Genomic DNA, 7887 nt, shown 5'->3' with positions numbered 1-7887 from the left:
CATCATCAGTCGTATCATCATCAACGTCAGCAGCATTATCATCCTCATCAGCTGCATCATTATTAGCTGCATCATCATCACAATCAGCATCATCATCAGTAGCATTAACATCATCAGCATCGTCATCAGCACCCGGAGTTGGTTCCCAGTGCAGACCGAGTTATTTACAAGTGAAGTTAACATTATCACTCGCCGATAATTCATATATTAGCATATCTCGCCGGTAATTAATCAACGTACATTCAGCACTGACGCATTACTATAACGGTGTGCCTGGGTGGTCGAGGTCACATGAGGAATGGGGGTGGGGTGGTTGAGTGGTTATGAGTGGGGGGACATCTTACCCCCCCCCGCCATCTCTTGAAGCCACGGCGCCACGGAGTCTGGACCTAGACTGGGGGCAGGCACACGAATTGGCCAATCAGGGCAGGCCGGTTGGCGCGGGTGGGGGGTGAGCGAGGGCTGGCAGTCGACGGGGCTGTGTGTGATTGGCTGAAGGGCTTTCGTGGGGTGGCATTGCGGGCTTCCCATTGGGGGGGGCGGGTGGGGGGGGGCAAGATAATTTGACGGAGGCTGTGGGGGCGGGACTCCGTGTATTTAAGGGAGTGCTACCACGTGCGTAGGGGGCGGTGTGTTCGGCGTTCGTCCGGGACCGGTGGTGCTCTCGCGGGAGGGGAGCCGGGTACTTGTGGGATGCCGGATTAGTATGGGCGGCTCGGTGGCCAGGATTGTTGTTGTTACGATGGGTCGTCGTGGCCGCTACCGCGGTTTGTGTGGGGCTGGCCCAGTGCACGGAGTCGCTGTGTTGCGGCGCTGCGGGGAGTGGGCGGGTCGGTGGCCGGGACGGCCGTTGTACCGAGTCACTGGAGCGCTGTCCTGGGTGCGAGCCGGGACTCGAAACTGCCACTGCGTTGAGTCGCTCAGAGCGTCGTTTGGAAGCGCTAAAACCAAGCCCTGAGACTGCCGCTGCATACACCCCGGACTTCTAATGCGTTGTCTCATCGCCCCAAGAGGGGAGGGTGCGGGAGGGTTGCTCCGAACGGTCGTCGCGTTTTTCTGCATCTGTTTTGTCATCGTGGTTTTCTGTGATTATCGACACATGGGGGGCGCTGAGGTAAGTTTGTGAACTCGGATGTTATACAAATGTAATGACGCGGACACGTTATTGCTTTACTAAGAGCCTTTACTGTGGACACCACTATTCCTAGGTCCGGACTTCGGCTCTTGATGCTTCAATTTCGTCTGCTCTCCAAACGTCCCTTCCCCTCATGCTCTCCTCTTTCATATCCATCGAGCCCCCTTTTCTCGAAGCTTCACTCACCTCATTTCCCTCAGCCGATCCCCCTCCTCCTTCTCTAACGGTTGCCAACCGTTACCCCGATAGTCCACCCTCGTTTCCCCATCTTTGACGTTTGAACTTCTCTACCTATCATTTTATTCTCTGGCCCTATCAAATCTTCATTGAGGCCTCTCTGCACCAATCGGAGGCTTGATGCACTTCATGACTGTCCGTTTGCACACGTACCAAGTCAGGTAAGCTGTCTTGTTTTTGGTCTTGACACTAATGATTGCTGTTACTGTTACCGAGAGGTTTGAAGAGTTGGTTGTACTCAGTGTTCTGCCAGCTATGGATGCAAACTTTTGTCGTGCATGTGTAATGAGAGAGCACACCAACAGGTGACGGAAGGCTGCATAGGCATTGCCACATCGGTCATAGCCAATCAGGGCTATGGGTTTGATCTGGGCCAAGGTTCATGGGCGGAGCTCATGGGTGTATGTGTAATGTGTTCCGGAGACACTTGTAGAGGTAACTTCTTTATTACAATACAACACTCCAACAGTCCTGATACTCTGTTACAGCCTAGGTACACAGCCTAGGAACACAGCCTACTCTAGCTACGCTCTGGGGTCCTCCGGCTACAAATACCCTAGGGGAGGCTACCTGACCCGACCCAGCCAAGGTGCAGGTCTGGACTCTGGCTTCCTCGGAACTCACCCTTACAAGGACATAGAGCCGGGAGTCCCAGAGTCCCACCACTGGCCCGCACAGCGTCCTGGCCCTTATAAGGACAAGTGGGATGAGGGGGTCCAGGGTCCAAAGCTGGCTGGTCTTGGGTCTTGAGCTGCGACTGGCCCCGATCGGCCAGGGAGCGGCCCTTTTATGCCTCTTGCCCATCGAGGGGTGGGGTTGTGTGTGTCCCCAGATACCCCACAGAGCACACACAGCCCCCCATTGGTTGCGCCAAGGGGCTTAGCTGTCTGGGTCTCCTGGGATCCCAGAGCCTGGCGCCGAGGGCTTAGCTGTCTAGGATCCTAGAGCCCCCAGCAGCCCGTCCCCTCTTGGGCTGGCACAGTGGCCCCTCCTATGGCACTACATATGCGGGAACCATCGAGAAGGTTCTGAGGGGGACGTGGTTAAAGGTGGGGCTTCGCTCCGCCGAGAAGGATATAAGGAGTGGCAAGAGAGGGACTCGGGGTTCTGTAAGAAAGCCTGGGTCCGGACTGCATCTCCGCCATCTCATCAAGCCACCGACCCCGTGGCAGCCTCGAGGACCGAAGCTCTCCCGACTCCCGGCACGCCATCAACCAGCGGTGTGCAGGGGAAGAGAGAGCGAGGGAAGCCGCGCGGGGATGGAGGAGCAGTGAGCACATGCATGTGGCGTGGAAGAGAGAGAGAGAGAGAGACTATCTGGAAGGAAGTGCGGAGCCGAGCAGTCATAACTAATAAAGAAAGGACGCAAGTCTCAACTCGTCATGGAAGTTGTTTATTACAACTGGAGTCAGAAGTGGTTCTTTTTGAGACGAGACAAGACTGCAGAGTGCGAAGATGTCCAAACATCTCAAGAAGAAGATGACTCAGTCACCCAGGACCTGCCGACCCCGGGTGCCGTGGACCTGGTTACTGGAACCGCGGTTGGTGTGGTCATCGCCACCCTCGTCTCCGCGTGCGGACGACAGCTGCCAGCGCGTTGCAGAGCAGCTGGACTTGCTCCGCATTGTCCTTCTCCAGCTAGTGACGCTGGTCAGATTGTCTGCGGTGACGGAGTGGCCTCGGGACGTGTCGCCGAGGGGCGACGAGCAGAAGCCTCTTCAGGGGATCTCGGAGGGTCCCCCTTGGGAATCGACTGCCGCCATTGTGGCCGCGTGAGGATTGTCCGCCATTACGCACGCGGTGGACACCACGCGGCAGGAGGCCACCATCTTGGGCGCGGCTGTTGAGATGCGGTCGGAGCCCGCCATTTCTGTGGAGCCGCGTGGCGAGCCGCCAGGCGGCGGAGTGGGGCGCTGCCACCGTCTTCCTCACATCAAGGAAAATTCGTCGCGGTTTGTGGCGACTGGAGTGCTTTCACATGGCGGTTTGAGTCGGCATTCCATTCGGTGCGATGGACGCAAGAGGAGGCCTTGGGTGCGTTGCCTACCGTGCTCGACGACCAGGCACTGGCGGTCTTCCGTTCGATTTCTCTCGACAAGAAGAAGACCTTGAAGGACGAGTATGCCGAGATGGCTGAGGTTTACGAGCCGCCTTTGGATACCCAGCTGAAATTCATGCCTCGTAAGCATGGGAGCAACGAGTCTCTCCTTGCTTACCACGGCACTTTGCTGGCGCTGGCGGTGGCTGCTTATCCCGATGCCAAGCCTGAAATGCTCGATTCTCTCATCTTGGGTACGATGTTGGAGTTGGCAAAGGACATGGGGGTTTCGCTGCCTGTGTGCGGCCACGAGCCACTGACGGCGCGGGTGACGGGGACCTGGCAGCCGCCGTTCCTCGTTGGGACCCACGGCGGGGGGCTGAGTCACGTCGCCGGGGGTCCTAAGGTTCACGCGGGGGTGAAGAGGGGGCTGCTCGGCGGTAGTTACAAGCCCATGGGCTGCACATAAGTATAGCAGCCTCCACCCGTTGTTATTGAGCTGATTTGGCCCATGCCTTCAAACCACTCCATCCCATGTGCCAGCATCATGATCCACTCCGGCATTAACGTCACCCAACATGATGACCTTCTCGTGAGGCCACTTTAGCTAGCACACTCATCGGCCTTGCCTGCATCCCTCCACTGATCATCTTTGGTGGGGGCATAAGTAATCACCACCATCACTTATTGTCTCTAGTTGATGGGTAGGTGAGCCCAGAGTAGCCTGGGGCTTACAGCTTACCACACCTCACCGCCACGCTCCCCCGCGCCCTTTATTATTTTGTTCAGAAGAAGAACCATTCCCTGTTGTTGGGCAATTTCATGAATATCACAGAGATCCAGATGGTACCGGTCCAGCTCCCGACAGAGGAGTGGCAGCCTCTCCTCCGCAGTGAGCATTCCAACATTCCACATGGCCACTCAAAGTGAGTTTTTTGCCGTTTTTGGAGGAACCCTGAAGGTAAGGATTCAATCTCCTGGCTCCGCCAAATTGGGGGTTGGCCAGGAGACATCATAGATGCCTGTCCCCCCGGGGCCTCCGGCACAAGCTTCGTTTTAGACTTTTTCCGTAGTATCGTGGTGATTTATTTATAGGTGGAGGGGTTACCAGCCCTCACACCCGTCCAGAGCCCTCATTTGGCTCCTGTGGTGGCTACAACTGCCATAAGGGGAGTGGCCAATTGACACTGCGCCGACGGCACTGCTCACCACAGCGTTGCCGTCTGGCACCAACGAGGAGGTAGGGGGTTGTTTTGCTGGACACAAAGACAAAGATCCCCCGCATTGCCTGAACAGACTGTTGGGGCAAGTGCTGTTAGAGAGAACCTATGAAGGCCGGCATGGCACACGAGGGGGTGGGTGGCCAGCATCACGCCCGGCTGCCTTTGTCTCCCCAGTGGCGATGTTTACACACCGCACCAGGTACTCGTTTGAGGCTGAGTCGACCTAAGGGAGGCCCAGGACCGATTCAAATGATTGTCACCGGTGTTGGCCGTGAGCAGGAATCGAACCCGGTTCGCTAGGTTCGTAGCACAGCACGCTAACTGCTACACTACCGCTTGATACACACACTCTCTCAAAAACCTTGTGAGAATTAGTTTAACGTAGGTTAACACGTAGTGGTAGCAGGCTTTCCCAAGCAATAATCAAGTTTTTTTTGGAGTTAGATCGCGTAAATATAATGCGTCATGAAACCCTCCACCACCCGACCCAGCCAACTAGTTACGAGTTTAGCACTAACCAGTTTTCGTGTGCTGGAGAGTAAACCCACAGCAACGTGTACGATTCGAATTACTGTAACGTTTCGCTGATGAATACAACAACCAGCGAAACGTCGTTCCCCACTAGGTTTATTATTTGTCGAACGCGGTTTAGCCTAACGCGGCATTTTCCAGGAACGTAACCCCCGCGTTGGGTGAGGTCTGCCTGGACTCCGGAGCGCCGCGGTGGCTAGGAGATGTTAACGACCTCGCCTGGTGTGCAGGAGGTCGTGGGTTCGATCCCGACCCTGACCTTGTCTGCTGCTGTATATTTGGAGTCTGCGTCTCTCTCTCATCATCACCACGGTGGCTAGGAAATGTTAACTACGTCGCCTGGTATGCAGGAGGTCGTGGGTTCGATCCCGACCCTGACCTTGTCTGCAGCTGTATATTTGGAGTCTGCGTCTCTCTCTCACCATCACCACGGTCGCTAGGAGATGTTAACTACCTCGCCTGGTATGCAGGAGGTCGTGGGTTCGATCCCGACCCTGACCTTGTCTGCTGCTGTATATTTGGATTCTGCGTCTCTCTCTCATCATCACCACGGTGGCTAGGAGATGTTAACTACCTCGCCTGGTATGCAGGAGGTCGTGGGCTCGATCCCGATCCTGACCTTGTCTGCTGCTGTATATTTGGAGTCTGCGTCTCTCTCTCATCATCACCACTGTGGCTAGGAGATGTTAACTACCTCGCCTGGTATGCAGGAGGTCGTGGGTTCGATCCCGACCCTGACCTTGTCTGCTGCTGTATATTTGGAGTCTGCGTCTCTCATCATCACCACGGTGGCTAGGAAATGTTAACTACCTCGCCTGATATGCAGGAGGTCGTAGGTTCGATCCCGATCCTGACCTTGTCTGCTGCTGTATATTTGGAGTTTGCGTCTCTCTCTCATCATCATCACGGCGGCTAGGAGATGTTAACTACCTCGCCTGGTATGCAGGAGGTCGTGAGTATGCGTCTCTCGCTCCCCATCGTGGTCGCGTAAATTTTTCTCCGGGTCCTCCGGTTTTCCCTCCACATTTAGAGACATGCGTTTAGAGTAATTGACTGCTTTCAATTTCCACATGCTAAGCCACTTAATTTAATCACGATAATAAATTAACATGAATTTATACAAATGAGTATTCACTTACATTAATTTAATTAATCATAATTAATACAATACATTGTTATCAATTATTATTAATTGCCACCCGCGTTTTATGTATATATATACCCTATTTATTTATTGATTCTGGGAAAACAAGGCCGGGGATTTCCCATCCAACTGATGGTTAATCATCGTGAGCATCTGCATAATCTGCAGCATGATCATCACTGGGGAGTCAAGGCGGGCGTTCGGGCGGGCGTGGTGCTGGCCACCCACCCCCTCATGTGCCACGGTGCCGGCAGCCTTCATAGGCGCTGCTACTGCTCGCTACTAACAGCACGCTGCCCCAACAAGTCTGCTGAGGCTATACGTGGAATCGTTGACTTTGTAGTTGTTCCGCATTCTATTTGTGTCACTCCAAAATTATACTCCAGCATCCAGAAAGAGGAAGACGCGGATTAGGGAACGCACGCAGGGTCGATACATCATTATAATCATCATCACCACACTGATCTTCATCCAGCAGCGGATAGACCACGGTGATGTGGGTATCGAAAGTGGGTCTTTAATTTCACCCTTGAGATTCAAAAGCCCCTAAAACCTCATACGCAGAAAAATCTCCCCCAGGTAGCGCACAGTAGCTGTTGAGGCCAGTGCTGTTACAGTTATGACGGCCGCCAAATGTTGCATCAGCGCTGCCCCAACCGCATGGCAAGTGGTGGCCGGGATTCGCTCGCGGGTCTCTTTCCGGGATCGTAGCGCAGCGCGCTAACTGCTGCCCCACCGCTCCCCAGAACAACAGCCGACACTGCCAGGCGATGTGCACTTTGAGGCCACGTGGTGTGTCGAAGTCTCGCTGGCAGGTCACGGAGACAGTCCCAGGTGCCATGGGTTGACTGCTGTGCCAGGCTAGGTGCATGTCGTCACGGGACAGACCCAGGTGCCATGGGTTGACTGCTGTGCCAGGCTAGGTGCATGTCGTCACGGGACATACCCAGGTGCCATGGGTTAACTGCTGTGCCAGGCTAGGTGCATGTGGTCACGGGACAAACCCAAGTGCCATGGGTTGACTGCTGTGCCAGGATAGGTGCATGTGGTCACGGGACAGACCCAGGTGCCATGGGTTGACTGCTATGCCAGGTTAGGTACATGTGGTCACGGGACAGACCCAGGTGCCATGGGTTGTTTGCTGTGCCAGGCTAGGTGCATGGGGTCACGGGACAGACCCAGGTGCCATGGGTTGACTGCTGTGCCAGGCTAGGTGCATGTGGTCACGGGACACACCCAAGTGCCATGGGTTGACTGCTGTGCCAGGATAGGTACATGAGGTCACGGGACAGACCCAAGTGCCATGGGTTTACTGCTGTGCCAGGCTAGGTGCATGCGGTCACGGGACAGACCCAGGTGCCATGGGTTGACTGTTGTGCCAGGCTAGGTGCATGCGGTCACGGGACAGACCCACGTGCCATGGGTTGACTGTTGTGCCAGGCTAGGTGCATGTGGTCACGGGACAGACCCAGATGCCATAGGTTGACTGCTGTGCCAGGCTAGGTGCATGAGGTCACGTGGACAGACCCAGATGTCATGGGTTGACTGCTGTGCCAGGCTAGGTGCATGTGGTCTCTGG

At 55.3% G+C, this 7887-nt stretch overlaps 1 protein-coding gene across 2 annotated transcripts in view; it reads left to right on the top strand.

The window, feature by feature from the left end:
• LOC133359397 (basic salivary proline-rich protein 2-like) overlaps nt 1-7887 on the top strand; it is a 248246-nt gene that overhangs the window by 131577 nt on the left and 108782 nt on the right. The window lies entirely within an intron of this gene.

Source organism: Lethenteron reissneri, chromosome 65 (genome assembly GCF_015708825.2).
Source record: "Lethenteron reissneri isolate LAM-NWPU_2019-01 chromosome 65, ASM1570882v1, whole genome shotgun sequence".
Lineage (NCBI taxonomy): Eukaryota > Metazoa > Chordata > Hyperoartia > Petromyzontiformes > Petromyzontidae > Lethenteron > Lethenteron reissneri.
This window is presented reverse-complemented; position numbering and strand designations above follow the sequence as displayed.